This window comes from Microcebus murinus, chromosome 2 (assembly GCF_040939455.1).
Source record: "Microcebus murinus isolate Inina chromosome 2, M.murinus_Inina_mat1.0, whole genome shotgun sequence".
Classification (NCBI taxonomy): Eukaryota; Metazoa; Chordata; class Mammalia; order Primates; family Cheirogaleidae; genus Microcebus; species Microcebus murinus.
Window position 1 is genome coordinate 3,472,944 of NC_134105.1, and position 13,285 is coordinate 3,486,228.

At 49.9% G+C, this 13,285-nt stretch overlaps 2 protein-coding genes and 1 long non-coding RNA gene across 38 annotated transcripts in view; 2 read left to right on the top strand and 1 right to left on the bottom strand.

Moving 5' to 3' along the window:
* CAMTA1 (calmodulin binding transcription activator 1) overlaps positions 1-13,285 on the top strand; it is an 857,123-nt gene that overhangs the window by 793,254 nt on the left and 50,584 nt on the right. For 7 of the 36 annotated variants that reach the window (XM_075993595.1, XM_075993598.1, XM_075993609.1 and 4 more), the window contains exon 1: positions 9,156-9,326. The exons of the other annotated variants lie outside the window; for them this stretch is intronic. The gene's annotated coding sequence lies outside the window, so the exon portion shown is untranslated. Of the gene's footprint in view, positions 1-9,155; positions 9,327-13,285 lie in introns of those variants that run through there. 36 annotated transcript variants of the gene reach the window in all.
* The window catches only part of VAMP3 (vesicle associated membrane protein 3), a 312,645-nt gene that overhangs the window by 237,988 nt on the left and 61,372 nt on the right, over positions 1-13,285 (top strand). The gene's annotated exons all lie outside the window — the stretch shown is intronic.
* The window catches only part of LOC105886097 (uncharacterized), a 53,822-nt gene continuing 51,959 nt past the window's right edge, over positions 11,423-13,285 (bottom strand). The window contains exon 6 of the long non-coding RNA XR_012912810.1: positions 11,423-11,508. This is a non-coding gene — a long non-coding RNA (uncharacterized LOC105886097). The remainder of the gene's footprint in view (positions 11,509-13,285) is intronic.

A 13,285-nucleotide genomic window follows, 5' to 3' on the forward strand; every position in this document is an offset into this window, starting at 1 on the left:
GAACAGCTGAAGCCAGTAGAAGCAGGCGAGTAGCTCTCAACAGGGCCTACACGGAGGTGCTATGGAGCCAGCCAAGTAATGCTGCAGACACAGCCCAACGAGGGTGGGCCTGATGCATTTGAAGCCCCCAGTGCCCTGGTTCTTGGAAACGACTGATGGTATTTCTCATGAGTCTTTGCACCCCTTTTTGGGAAAGAATAAGCTCTGAGCAGACAGCAGAGGGTGCAGCAAGAAGTCTGAAGCTCTGAGACCCCCAGGTTGCCTCCAAAGACATCATTCCTCCCCTGGTATTGTCTTTTTTTTTATTCCCAGTAAGAAAGGGAGTGAGTGTTCATCTTATATTTGGTGAAAGGCCCTAGGCATTATTCCAAGTGACTTGAAAGTGAGTTTAAACCGGGAGGATGGTTGGGTCGGGCTGCATTTCTTGTTCCACTCTGCAGACAGAGTGCAATGCGGGGACCGCACTTTGGAAACGGACAGTGCTGCCCGAGCAGAGCCAAGCGAGGGGCAGAGTGGACCTCATTGGTCCCGGAGCCAGTGCGCTGCGGGTCAGTGTAGGGCCACAGGGGAAGAGTGACCCAGAGAGTCAAAGGGAGACCAGCAGGGGGCAGGAGGCACATGGTGCCTGACACCTCTGTGCTTTCCCCTAGCTACTTTTTTGTTTTTCTCAGTAATGGCACTTAGCACCTGAGGTATGTGCAACTCTCCCTGAACTAAATATGTCACCTCCGCCTCCCCAGGCACAGGAGACGGTTGTCATTTAAAATGCACTTGCACATAATTGGGCCTTCCTTTTTGATTGTTCTTTTTCCGCTTGGTAACACAGCATCACTCCTCTCTTTTCGACGTTGGCACTTATTAGACGTAGGTGGTAGCTAGTTGCTTCCCTAAAAGGGCAACTTTCCAGCTCTTGTTTTCAGGTTGCCTGACAGCAGCTATGACGATGGTGATTTCAAAGTGGTTTTCCCTGTAAGTGTTGGGTCTTTTGACCTCAATGTCACCCACAAGAGAACACACCGTTTCTCTTTAATCAGATCCCCATGTTAAAAAAAAATTTTTTTTAAAGTCTTTACTTTGTAAGAAAGCACACCATGACAGCTTTACTAAGTGCATCTTTTGAGTGTACCTTTCCGATTAAAATGCCCATTCGCAAGTGTGGCTCCACTGGGCTAGAGCGCACGGCTTCCTCCCTGCAGCCTCTGCTGGGTCTGCCTGCCTCGTGGAAAGAACCGTAGCCCCGTGGTGCCTGTGCTGCTCCCTCAGACCTCGGGACTGGGGTGTCCTGAGCTCCAGGGAATTGAGGAGGTTGGGCCCTGATTTGACAAGAGTGGCCATAAAGGAGGCCATGGCAGCCTACAAGCTCTGCACAGGAGTGTCTGTGAGCCCCTGGCCAGGTAAGGAGATGCAGGAAGTGTGGAGGATTCGTGCATAAAAGAAAGAGCTGGGGTTGGTTTGCAGGCACAGGCTGGGCTGGGTTTGACCCGCGAGTTAAACTGGCAGGTGCCACGGGGTCTGGGTACTCTTGCCACAGCCACTCTAGAATGCTACAGAGTAGGATTCAGTTAGGCACCTCTGCACCTGTATGAGATTTCTGACAGTGCCTAAGGCATCCTGGCCCGCTCCTTTATAGAGCTACCATGCGCTCGGGAAGGCAAGCTCACTTTAACAGCGTCGGAAGTAAACCGTGGTGGGAAAGGATCTGCCACTCTAGAAGACCCCAGAGCACATCACAAAGACAGTAGGACCCAAAGTGATCATGACATTCCAGATTCCATTCCCCGAGCCCTCACGGAGCACCCACCAGGCCCTGGGCTACCCACCTACATTCACTTTCCAGTTTCATCCCGACTGTGTTTCCAGGAGATGTTTCTGTCCCCATTCTACTGAAGAGGAACCTGAATCTCAGAGGGGTCAAGTGACTTGTCCTGTGCCACACAGCTGGGGATTCAAACTTGGGGCCTCAGACACTAAGGCCGCCGTGTGCCTTGTTACCACTCATTGCCGCCTGCTGAATAGATGTCAGAGGATCTGCATTTTGGCACTAGGCTGCCCCTCGAGAGCAGAGCTGTCCCTGCATTTCCCCCTACTTTAATACAAATAATAGATATGTATTTTATCATCCAACTCATGTATCATACTGGGGCTAGGCATGTGCCTGGATAAGCCACCAAGGGAGAAGGAGCTGCAGGTGTTTTCACCTAGCTGCTTCGGATTCTCTGTCTGCATCGCATCCATTAAGAGAAACCTGCAGGTTCTCAGGCTGACGGCTAATGCATCTCTCCTCCCTCCAGATTAGAGCTCACAGCCTTTCCCAGGCTGATAGGAATCTTGGTGTGTCCTAGTAGCACACGCCTTTCCTCCCCACCGTTCCCTCTGTCACTGACTGTGCCAGTTATCTACTGCTGCATAACGACCCACCCAGAGCTCAGTGGCTCCAACGACAGGAATTTGTGTATAAGTTCTCTCGATGCTGTGGGTCAGCCAGGTTCGCTCACCCAGGTGCATTCATGGAACGAATCATTTCAGATCCATACCCCTGCAGCCCAGGCACAGGGGCGCCTGCTGTGTCAGGTCATGTGGGAAATGCACTGTGACCACCTCTACATGGCTTTAGCAGTAAAAACAGATTTGGATTAAATAGGAATTTCAAAAGGATTGTGTTGAGGCTGGGGTCCAACCTGATTTTACAGAGGAGGAAACTGAGGCAGGGGGAGGGAAAGGAGCTTGCCACACAGCTGGTTCACTGTGGAACTGGAACCAGAGCCCAGGCTGCTGACCCTAGGCCAGGAGCCTGCACCCCATGCTCAGCACCTCCCTCATCCTGGACAGCCCTGGGGCCCTGCCCAAGGACACTGGCAGCTGGAGATGGTGGGGCTTCTCTGCAGAGCTCCCCTGTGCCCCTGAGTCAGCCAAGCATTGTGATCTGGAAGGAGAACCCCAAGTTCAGGGTGCCGTTCTCTCCAGGATCCCCTGCTGGCAAGGAGGCAGTCGCGGCCAGCAGAATCTGAGGGACTCACCCCTGGCTTTTTCACGAGCCTCACCAGTAGAAACAGCCTGCCTGCTGACTTCCTCCTGCCCTGGAATCACCATCACGTGACTCGGGGCCACCCCTCATCACCCCATCAACCTGGTCTCCTCACTGAGTAGCCACGGGGCAGGGCCCTGTCTATCCGGATTGTCCACCTGCCACCGTACCCCACACGGGGCTGGACTCAGGCTCACTGAGCAGGGAGGGGCCTTGGCCAAGCTTTGCCTGTCGGTCAGTCTTCTTTGCTCAAGTTAACTCCATTAATTTCTTTTCTATACTTCTTCATTCTCTTTCTTTTCTTCTTTGTGTGTGTGTTTTACACCTTTATTACAATATAATTAACATACCATACAATTTGCCAATTAGAGTATAGAATTCAAAGTTTTTAAATATATTCACAGAGTTGTGCAGTTACCATCAAAAACTAATTTTAGAACATTTTTATCCCCCACAAAAAGAAATCCCTGTAACCCCTTAACGGTCACTCTGCATTCCTCCCCAGCTCTTCCCTCCACTACACCCCACCTCCCAGGCAACTATTAATCAACTTTCTGTCTCTGTAAACTTGCCTGTTCTGGACATTTCCTACAAATGATACCATACGACATGTTGTACCATAGCTGGCATCTGTCACTTAGCATGATGTTTCCAAGGTTCGTCCAGGTCATAGCATGTATCAGTACTTCATTCGTGTTTATCACCAAATAAGTGTCCATATGTGTGGACATCTGTTTCTATTTGTCGTGGATATATAACTAGGAGTGGAATTGTTGGGTCACATGTTAATGCTACAATTAACCTTTGGAGGAATTGCCAGACTGTTTTCCAAAGTGGCTGCAACATTTTGTATGCACCAGCAGCATATGAGGGCTCTACTGGCTCCACATTCTTGCCAACACTTGCTATTGTCTGTCTTTTTTATTATAGTCACTCAGTGGGTATCTCATTGTGGTTTTGATTTGTATTTCCTCGGTGACTTTGCTTTCCTCAGATGTTGAGCATCTTTTCATGTCCTCATTATATATCTTCTTTGGAGAATTGTCTATTCAGATCCTTTGCCCATTTTATAAATTGGGTTATTTGCTTTTTATTTTTGAGTTGTCAGAATTCTTTTTGTGAAATACTAGATAGAAGTCCCTTATCAGATACGTGATTTGCAAATATTTTCTTCCTTTCAGTGAATTGTCTTTTCACTTCTTGGTGTTGCCCTTTGACACCACAAAGGTTTTAAATTTTGATAAAGTCCAATTTATCTATTTTTTTCTTTGGTTGCTTGTGCTTTTTATATCAAATTTAAGAAACCATCTCCGAATTCAGGGTCCTAAAGATTTACTGCTATGTTCTTTTTCTAAGAGTTTTATGGTTTTAGCTCTTATATTTAAGTCTTTGATCCACTTTGAGTTAATTTTATATATAATATGAGGTAAGGGTCCAACTGCTTTCTTTTACGTGGGGATATCCAGTTGTCCCAGCTCCATTTGTTAAAAAGATTATTCTTCCTCCATTGAATTGCCTTGTCACCTTACTTGTGGTTTTTAAGTATATGTGTTTATCTCTTTATGCCTTAAAGATACACTGAATATGCATCTTGCACTTACTTTCACTTTGTCTCTTAGTTTGAGAAAAATCCTATTGAATTATTTTTTCTTTTCTTGGCAGTTGATATATGCAGAAACATATCTGATTTCTTAACAATTCAATTTCAGTAGTTCCTTACTTATGCCACAAGTGCAATGCTAGTAGGTAGGGAGGGCTCTGCTTATCATGGTCACTCAGGGACCTAGGCTGGTACAGGCTACTTCTTCACATAAATAAGCTGTCACAGTTGCCAGGGCTGGGGGAAAGAATGTGGTGGGCAAGTCACTGGCTCTTAAAGCGTCTATCTATAATGATGCATGTCACTTTCTACTCACATTTCATTGGTCAAAGAAGGTCACATGGTCACATCTAACTTCAAAAGGTTTGGATCAATGCAAAAAAAACACCCAAGAATGACAAGAAATATTCAGCATATAATATTATGACATTATTTCCCTGGAGTATACTGAAATGTGATGAAATAAGCTGATTTGGACTTTCTGTCATGCATCACAAACTTTAATTATTGTAAGAAAATTCCTTTGTAGAAATTTCCTTAAACAACTGGTATCTACTTGTTGGTAATAGTTTTTAGGTGCTTGGAGTAGGGCAGAGTGAGCATAGGCCTGGAACTTGAAACCCAGATTTGCTGCTTACTAGTTGTGTGGCTTTGGGCAAGTTATATGATTTCTTGAAGACTTTGTCATATCCTCTATACCAGCAGTCCCCAACTTTTTTGACACCAGAGACCAGTTTCATGAAAGACAATTTTTCCATGAATCAGGAAAGCAGTGGTTTGGGGATAATTCAGGCACATTACAATAATGTGTACTTTATTTCTATTATTATGACATCATCACTTGCCACTCACAGATAGGGTTTTGATATGAGTCTGCAAGCGATTGATTTATTATGGTCTCTGTGCAGTCAAACCTCTCTGCTAATGATAATCTGTATTTGCAGCTGCTCCCCAGAGCTAGCATCACCGCCTCAGCTCTACCTAGGATCATCAGGCATTGGATTCTCATAAGGAGCCACAACCTAGATCCCTGCGTGCGCAGTTTACAGTAGGGTTCTCACTCCTGTGAGAATCTAATTCCACTGCTGATCTGACAGGAGGCAGAGTTCAGGTGGTGATGCGAGCAATGGGAGAGGCTGTACACACAGATGAGGCTTCACTTACTTGCCTGCCACTCACCCCCTGCTGTGCAACCTAGTTCCTAAAAGGGGTTGGGGACCAAAGCTCTAAACAATATCCTACATGCAGGAGAATTAGCAGCAGTGTATGTGAGTACCTCGCATAACAGCAAGCAGAAAATAGGCATCCAATAAACTAGTTCTCTTCTTTCTCATCAGCAACAGGGTCCTTCCTGTGGGTCATCATGAGACCATCAGCAGAGGTTAGGGCTGACATAACAACTTCCTGTATCTGCTTTAAGGGACAAAAATTGTACTTGGTCTGGGTGCTGCCAAATGGACTCAAAACTGAGTAAAGTTTTCTTGTTCTCTATTTTAAAAACGACCCAGGTACACTCAAAGCTCAAATGTAATAATTTGCTTAAATCACATGCATGCCTTACCCTTTCATTTTCTAACTTGGCACAAAAGAACACAAATACAAGGACTGGCCACATGTGGGCCCTTGGTTCTAGCATGCTGTCAGAGCTCTTTTCAGAACCATCCAGATCACCTCACCCCCGATCTGTCTGTCTTTCCACACATCAGGCTCAAGGAGGTGTCTTGCTCCTGTGTTGCAATGGAGACTCAGAGTGGCAGGCCTTCCAGGAGGAGAATGGGAATAGAGAGGGGACATTCCCACTGTAGAAATGGCACCTCAGGTTGTCTGAAAAGAAAGCTCAAGCCTGCAGGCCCCAACACAATCAGCAGGGCTAAGCCAGTGCCTCCTGTGCTGCACTGGCCATGACCTCACCTGTGTCACCTGCACAGTGGACGTGGGGCTTCCCTTTACGCCCCTTCCTCAGACAACTGGGACCCCCAGGGACGAACCCTGCCTCTGCCCCTAAAAAAAACAAAACAAGGAAAAAGAACTTCCCAGAGAGAGAGAGAGAGAGAGAGGGAGAGAGGAAAGACTGGAAATTCCTTCTCTTTAGCTGGGGTCTGGACCCCTGACCCTGACCCTGGATCCCAATCATCAGGGGAGGCCTGGCACTTTAGAGCATAAAAGCAGCTGCTGGCCCTCACGATCGTCCTCACTGGTCTGTTGCTCACAATCCATTTAGAGCAATTCAGCAACTATTAGCTGTGCACTACAGTGAGCCCTGCCAGGGTGCATTAGACGTTTTCCCTGTTCTCAGGAAAGTAGCGCTTTCTTTCCCTTAGCTAGTAAGAACTAACTTTCAGAAACACTCGTTATTGGTGTGTGATATTCACAGGGGAGAGTGCACATGTCATAAGGATGCAGCTCAGTGAGTTTTCACAGACTAGAACCAGTGCCCAGGTCAAGAGCAAAGCATTACCAAAAACCTGAAAGCCACCCTACCCCCCAAGCCACCAATCGCTACTCACCACCCCAAGGTACCTTGACTTAGCAAATTTGGCAACAACAGCTACCTTGAATGTACACTGTGTGCCAGGCACTGGTATAAGCACTTCACTTCTGTGCATTAATTTAATTCTCGCCCCTTAGATGTGAAGACACGAGAGCTGGGCACAGAGCTAGCAAGTGGCAAAATCTGACTTTGAACCCAAGCAGTTTGTTTCCAGAGCCCATGTGTCCCTGACTACTACCCTTTCATTGCCTCCCGGAGGAATGAACAGAACGCACTAACCGTACGCTGCACCACAAATACAGTGATGCTCATGGTTCAGTTCTTCTGAGAGTATCAGGAGCCATAGCGGCTGGTGAGGTTTGAGCCCGACCTTACTGAATGTGTAGGAGTTTCCCTAGTGGAGAAAGGGGAGGAGGTGCATAAGCAGAGTTGCTAGCCACCCAGGTCCTGTGTGGTGACATGGGGTAGGTAGAAGCAAATGGGGGTGGGAATATCAAGGATTCAGGAGGACTGTAAATATGTTTGGGTGTTCGGACTTTACCAGGGTGGGCTTTGGAAGAGAAGATGGACTTGCTCAGGTTTAGAGTTGGTGGCCAGCCCCCAAGTGAGACCATACAACACTTGCTTGCTTCCCTGGCTCAGAGGTGTGGGCACAGGATAGGACCCAGCCTCCTGGGATGCCCTTTGCTTGGCCTCGAACCAGCGATTCACTATTGGTTGTACAGGCTTAAGGGCTGTGCAAAATTTTGTGGTTGTTTTCATGTGTGTTGGGTAGGGTCAAAAAAGAGACTCCACCCCCATCTTTCAGACTCTTTTTAACCCAGATAGCAGAAAGGAGACATAGTCAATTTTAAAATTATTGAAAATATAAAGAAAAGAACAGAGATAGCCTCATTGTAAGTCTGTTTGGGTCAGGCACTTTCTATGTGCAAGGCTGTGCTGGGCGGGTGGGTGTCAACTGAATAACGGTAGGACTACAAATGTTATAGGGAAAGGGTAGTGGTGTCCAAATGGGCTGGCTGCTCAGAGCTGAAGCTGCGAGCCTTCACGGAGAGGTGTGATTTGGGATTGTAGCCAGAGGTAAAAGGATATTATGCAGAAACATCCAAGTGAGCAAACCTGGAGCTAGAACTTTTGGACACTGAGGTTAGACTCGAGGAGTGAGCAGAGACCCCAGAACTCCAGCTAAGGAGGTCGAGCGCTGCATCGCCCAGATGGAGAGCCTTGGGCTCCCCGGAACTCCTAGGGGAGCTGCCTGTCACGGTCCCTGCCACGCCATCCTCTGCCCCACCCTGGCCGACGCCCCGGGCCTCTCCGCACTCCTGGCCCTGCCCTGCTCTGTGCCCGCGCGGCTCCTGGGGGCTACCCGGGCTCCTTGGGCCGTCGCGCCCAGCACCCCGCGCCCCTCCTTCCCGCCCAGCCTTCCGCTCTCCCCCGTCGCTGCGCAGCGCCGACTCCTCCCGCGGCTGCATTGCAGACGCCGCCGCCGCAGGGCGCGCCGAGGCCGCGCAGGCAGCCGAGCCCGGGTACGTGGGGCCCCGGGCAGACCCGACGGCGCCGGGAGACGGGCGGCTCCGCGGGGCAGGGAGCGCGCGGCCTGAGCGGGCCATCGGGCAGGGCTCCTGGGGCCGTCGGCCGGGGCAGCGGGCGCGGCCGTCGGGCACGGAGCCGTCTCTGCCTTCGAGCCGACCGCCGCGACCCCTGGCCGGCCTCCCCTATCCGGGCGGGAGGGCGAGCGAGCGGGGGCGCAGGGGCGGCGGCTGGACGGGCCACGGCCCCCCGGCTTGGCGCGTGTGGCCCCCGGGGCCGCGCTCCGCCCGCGCCCTCCGGCCGGGCCCCCACCGTCCAGCGCGGCGCCGCGCGGCTCGGGCGCAGTTCCGGCGCAGTCCCCGCGCCCAGCGGCTCGGCGCCCCACACCTGCTTCTGCCCGGCTCCGGGTGACGTGGCGCCCCCTGATTGGTGCGCGCGGCCCGGGGGGCGGGGCCGGGGCCGGTGAGCTCACCGCCGCGCCCCGCCATTGGCCCGGGCGGCACACTCGGGCAGTGGCGGGGAGACAGCGGTACCCGGAGCCCCGCAAGTCGTTCCAGCTGCGGCGTGCGGAGCTGAGCGGACTCGGGGCCGGGCCGGGCGGGGCCAGGCGGGGCGGAGGAGCAGGGAGAGGCGGCTCGGCGCGAGCCAGACCGGGCGGCAGCCGTGCTCACCGCGTCCCAGTGAGTGTGCGGCGGCGGAGGGGCGAGGCGGCCGGGCGCGTGCGGGGCGAGGGCGGCGGCTGGCGGGGGCGCGCGCGGGGCGGGGGCGGGGCGGGGGCGTGGGGAGCACGCGTGCCTGGGGGCGAGGGCAAGTGCGTGTGAGGCGTGGGTGTGCGGACACGCGTGTCGTGGGGGCGCGGGCCAGGAGGGCGTGCGCGGGCCGGGCGTGTTTACGGAGCGAGTGTGCGGCGACTGCGTGTGAGGGCGGCCGTGGAGCGCGCGTGTTTGTGGCGCGCGTGGGGCGCGTGTTTAGGTGCGTGAGTGTGCGCGGGACCGGGCCTTGGGGGGCGTGTTTCTGGAGCGAGTGAACGGGCCGTGAGCGTGAGCAGTGCGGGTGCGAGGCGTGCGGGAAGGGTGCGTTTGGGAGTGAGTGTGAGCCACGCGTGTCCGTCGAGCGAGTGGGGAGTGTGCGTGGGGACTGGACCCGAGTTTCTGGAGCGCCCTAGGGTGTGCAGGGGCGCGCGTGTTTATGCGGGGGCGCGCGGGGCAGGTGTCTTGGGCTGTGCATGGGGGCAGGGGTGTGTGTGTGGAGAGGGTGTGCGACACGTGTGTCCGCGGAGCACACGGGGGAGTGAGTGTCCTAGGTGCGTGCGCGCGCGAGCGTGCCGGGCCCGCGTGTCGGGGGTGTGTTTCTTGAGCGGGCTGAGGGCGCGCGCGTGTTTATGTGTAGGAGTGAGGGTGTCGGGGGCGCGCGGGCGGGGCCTGGGCGGCGTCGGGGCGCGCGCGCGCGGGCCTTGCGGGGACTCAGGGTGCGCGCAGGGCCCGGCCCACCAGCGGGTGTGTTCCTGCCGAGGCCCCTCCTCACCTGGGGTTTTGGGGATGGGGTGCCCCCTCCCACCACGGAGAGGTGCGGGGACAGCCCTGCGCTGGGCTGTGGGTGACAGGGACTGCCTTTGCCTTCTGGTGCAGTCCCGAAAGTGAAGAGAAGACCGGGTTTGGAGGGACTTCCTGAGACCTTTGCTTACTTGCAGACCGATGCAGGAAAGGCCAGTAGCCCTCGCTTCTTCCCGCCGCACGCAGGTGGGCGGGAACAGATGCTCACGGTGGCCCTCTCGCATTTTAGGGCCTCTCAGGATTGGGTTTCTAGGTGTTGCACAACGTCAGGGGTGGCACTGATGGTGTTTGGGTGTTTGAGACTTTTTCAATCTCCGTAGATAACTGCAGACATCAAAACCAATTTCTTTACAAATTAGATATCAGAAGGAATTTCTGAAATGATAATATTCTTGCAAACTATCTTCTTAATCAGTTGCCTCACCAGGGAATGATGACAGTTTTAAAGTTCATTTCCTATTTTGCCAGAGCAGTATTACTTGCTCTGATTTCTGTTGGCCAACCTGAAGTATCTAATCACGAAAGCAGACTCAGAAAACGGGAGAAGGACCCTTGGATAACTACAGAGGCGCCTCGTGTATTTGTTTAGGGGAATGCATTCCACTTCTCCCACCAGTGAGGCAAACCCTGACATTCCTAAATTGTGCCCCCACCAAGTTTTGTCACGTATTGGTAAAATGCTTGGCTATACCTCAGTGTTTTTCTCTTACTACCTAAGGGAATTGTTCAGACAATTTCTCTGCAGAAGATGCGTTATATGAACTAGTGCCCGGGAATCTGACAACCAGAAATACATTAATCAGTAGTAGCACTTTTTGTGGTGTGTGTTTAGAGGAAAATAGTTATTAAGACCAGAATTAGATAGTAATAAATAAGTTTGTATTTCTCATTTTCTTTGTATTAGATTTAGAAAGTAATAATAGCCGATGCTCTAGAAAACAGCGTTTACTAACAGGATATGCACTTCCCAAGTAAATTTAGTGTAGTACTGAAAACAAGCAAGGAACTGCTGTGAATTCCTAAGGGATCTTGACTAGATCATCCTGATTATAATCTGAACAATCCAAGTGGAAATATAGTATTTAATGCAGTGGTTAAGAACATTGTATTATTTAAAGATTTTCATCAAATCTTCTGCTTTTGTGATACACTCACAGACATGTTATTTCAGGCTTTTCTTGAGTCTTCTCTTTAGGACTGAGCGGGGCCTTCCTGTCTAAAATAGCTGTCACTGCTGCGCTGTACTCATGTTGGACTGTTCTAGAGTACAGAGCATGGATAACAGGTGGAACTGAGAATTCTTTACTTCCTATGAGAAAGATAGTAAAGTTAAAGAATTGGTTGACATTGAAAGTTTCTGGGAGTAAAGCTCTTATTGAAGGCTAAGATTCACTGGCTCAACTCAAGATCACCTGTCTTCTAGCAGTGCAGGAAATGTAAGTTTGGGGGGACCTGGAGTTTGCTTGGAGAACCATCATAATTTTTCTGATGTTTAGATCATTGCTGTTGTGAATGTCTGAAGTTGCAGAACTGTGTTTGTAGGCTACCTTTTTAAACATTTAAGGATGATTGTTAATATGCTTATATAAAACACATCTTTAGGTATCACACCAAAAGTTCAGTAAAGACTATTTTGTTAAACTTGGCACAGTCCTTTAGCTGGTACAGAGGTTTCCTGGAAGTCTTATTCTTTCTTTCCCTCCCTGCCCCTTCTCCGCACCCCTTCTCCCAACTATTCATTGTGCTTTCTCTGATTTAAAGTGGTTTAATATTTGCCTTCCATTGATCTTTTCAGAAGGAGGAGATTCTCAGAGTGGTGCCAAGTCTTAGTTATTAAATAACAACTTGCATCCTGTCACAGTGTATAAACCTGACATTTGGGAGCTAATTTCAGTTATGGATTCCTTTGCCAGATCTTTTGGCAGCCATGTGTGAGGTAGTTTATTTGTGTACATCTCACCTTTTTCCAAAAAGTGATTTAAGGGAGTTTACCAAGATACAGATTACGATGCAGCAACATAAAATAAAAATAGGTGAAATGATTAGGCAAAAGGAAAGTGAAGGTACAAGAAAGAGAAATGGGGATACTAATGAAGTTAGTAAAGAACATTCATTTTATAAAATCTTACACACTTTCTAGGTGTAGGCCATGCACTGCATTCTAGGTTTTCTGGCAACTGTAGAATAAACTGTGTGGTTAATTTTGTCTTACCCCTACACAAAATGAATGTTTTTATATTCCATGTAAGGTCTAGCAGCCATCAATTAATGTTGAGAGAGGATGGGAGAAGTCCAGATGAGATATACTGAATTATATCAACGACTACATGTTAATATTAGTCATATATAACATTTAGCAGCTTATTAGCCCATTAGGTGACACAAATGGGTATTGTCACCTCATCTTAGGATATTGGCACTCATAATCATGAAGCTCCTATAGTCTTTTCCTCTTGAATGAATTGCTCTGAAGTCTGTTCACCTTTTCTTTGCTATTTTTTGATACGCCTACATTTGGGATAATGCAACAGACAAGGCAATGCCTTTCTCATAAGGAAATAGCTATGTTATTCTCTCTCCACCCCCCCCCCCCAAAGCGGTAAAACAAGTGACTCATTAAAACCACGGCATGGGGCTGGGTGTAGTGGCTCAGGCCTGTAAACCAAGCACTTTGGGAGGCCAAGGAAGAAAGATGACTTGAGGCCAGGAGTTCAAGACCAGCCTGGGCAACATAGCAAGACTCAGTCTCTACAAAAAAATTGAAAAATTAGCCAGGCGTGGTAGTGTGTGCCTGTAGGCTGAGGTGAGAGGATCACTTGAAGCTCAGAAGTCAGAGGCTGCAGTGAGCTATGATCGTGCCACTGCACCCCAGACTGGGTGACAGAGTGAAACACCCTGTCTCTAAAAATACAAAAAAATTAAAAACAAAAACAAAAACCATGGTATGATATTTTGTAAATAGTGGGTTAAAAGAAACAGGGAGGTGATGCCAATTAGATCTTGTTCAATGCTTCATCTCAGTAAAGTTCCTTCCCTGTACCAACTGGAATTTTAGTTTTGAAAGTGTTATGGCACTACCTATAATT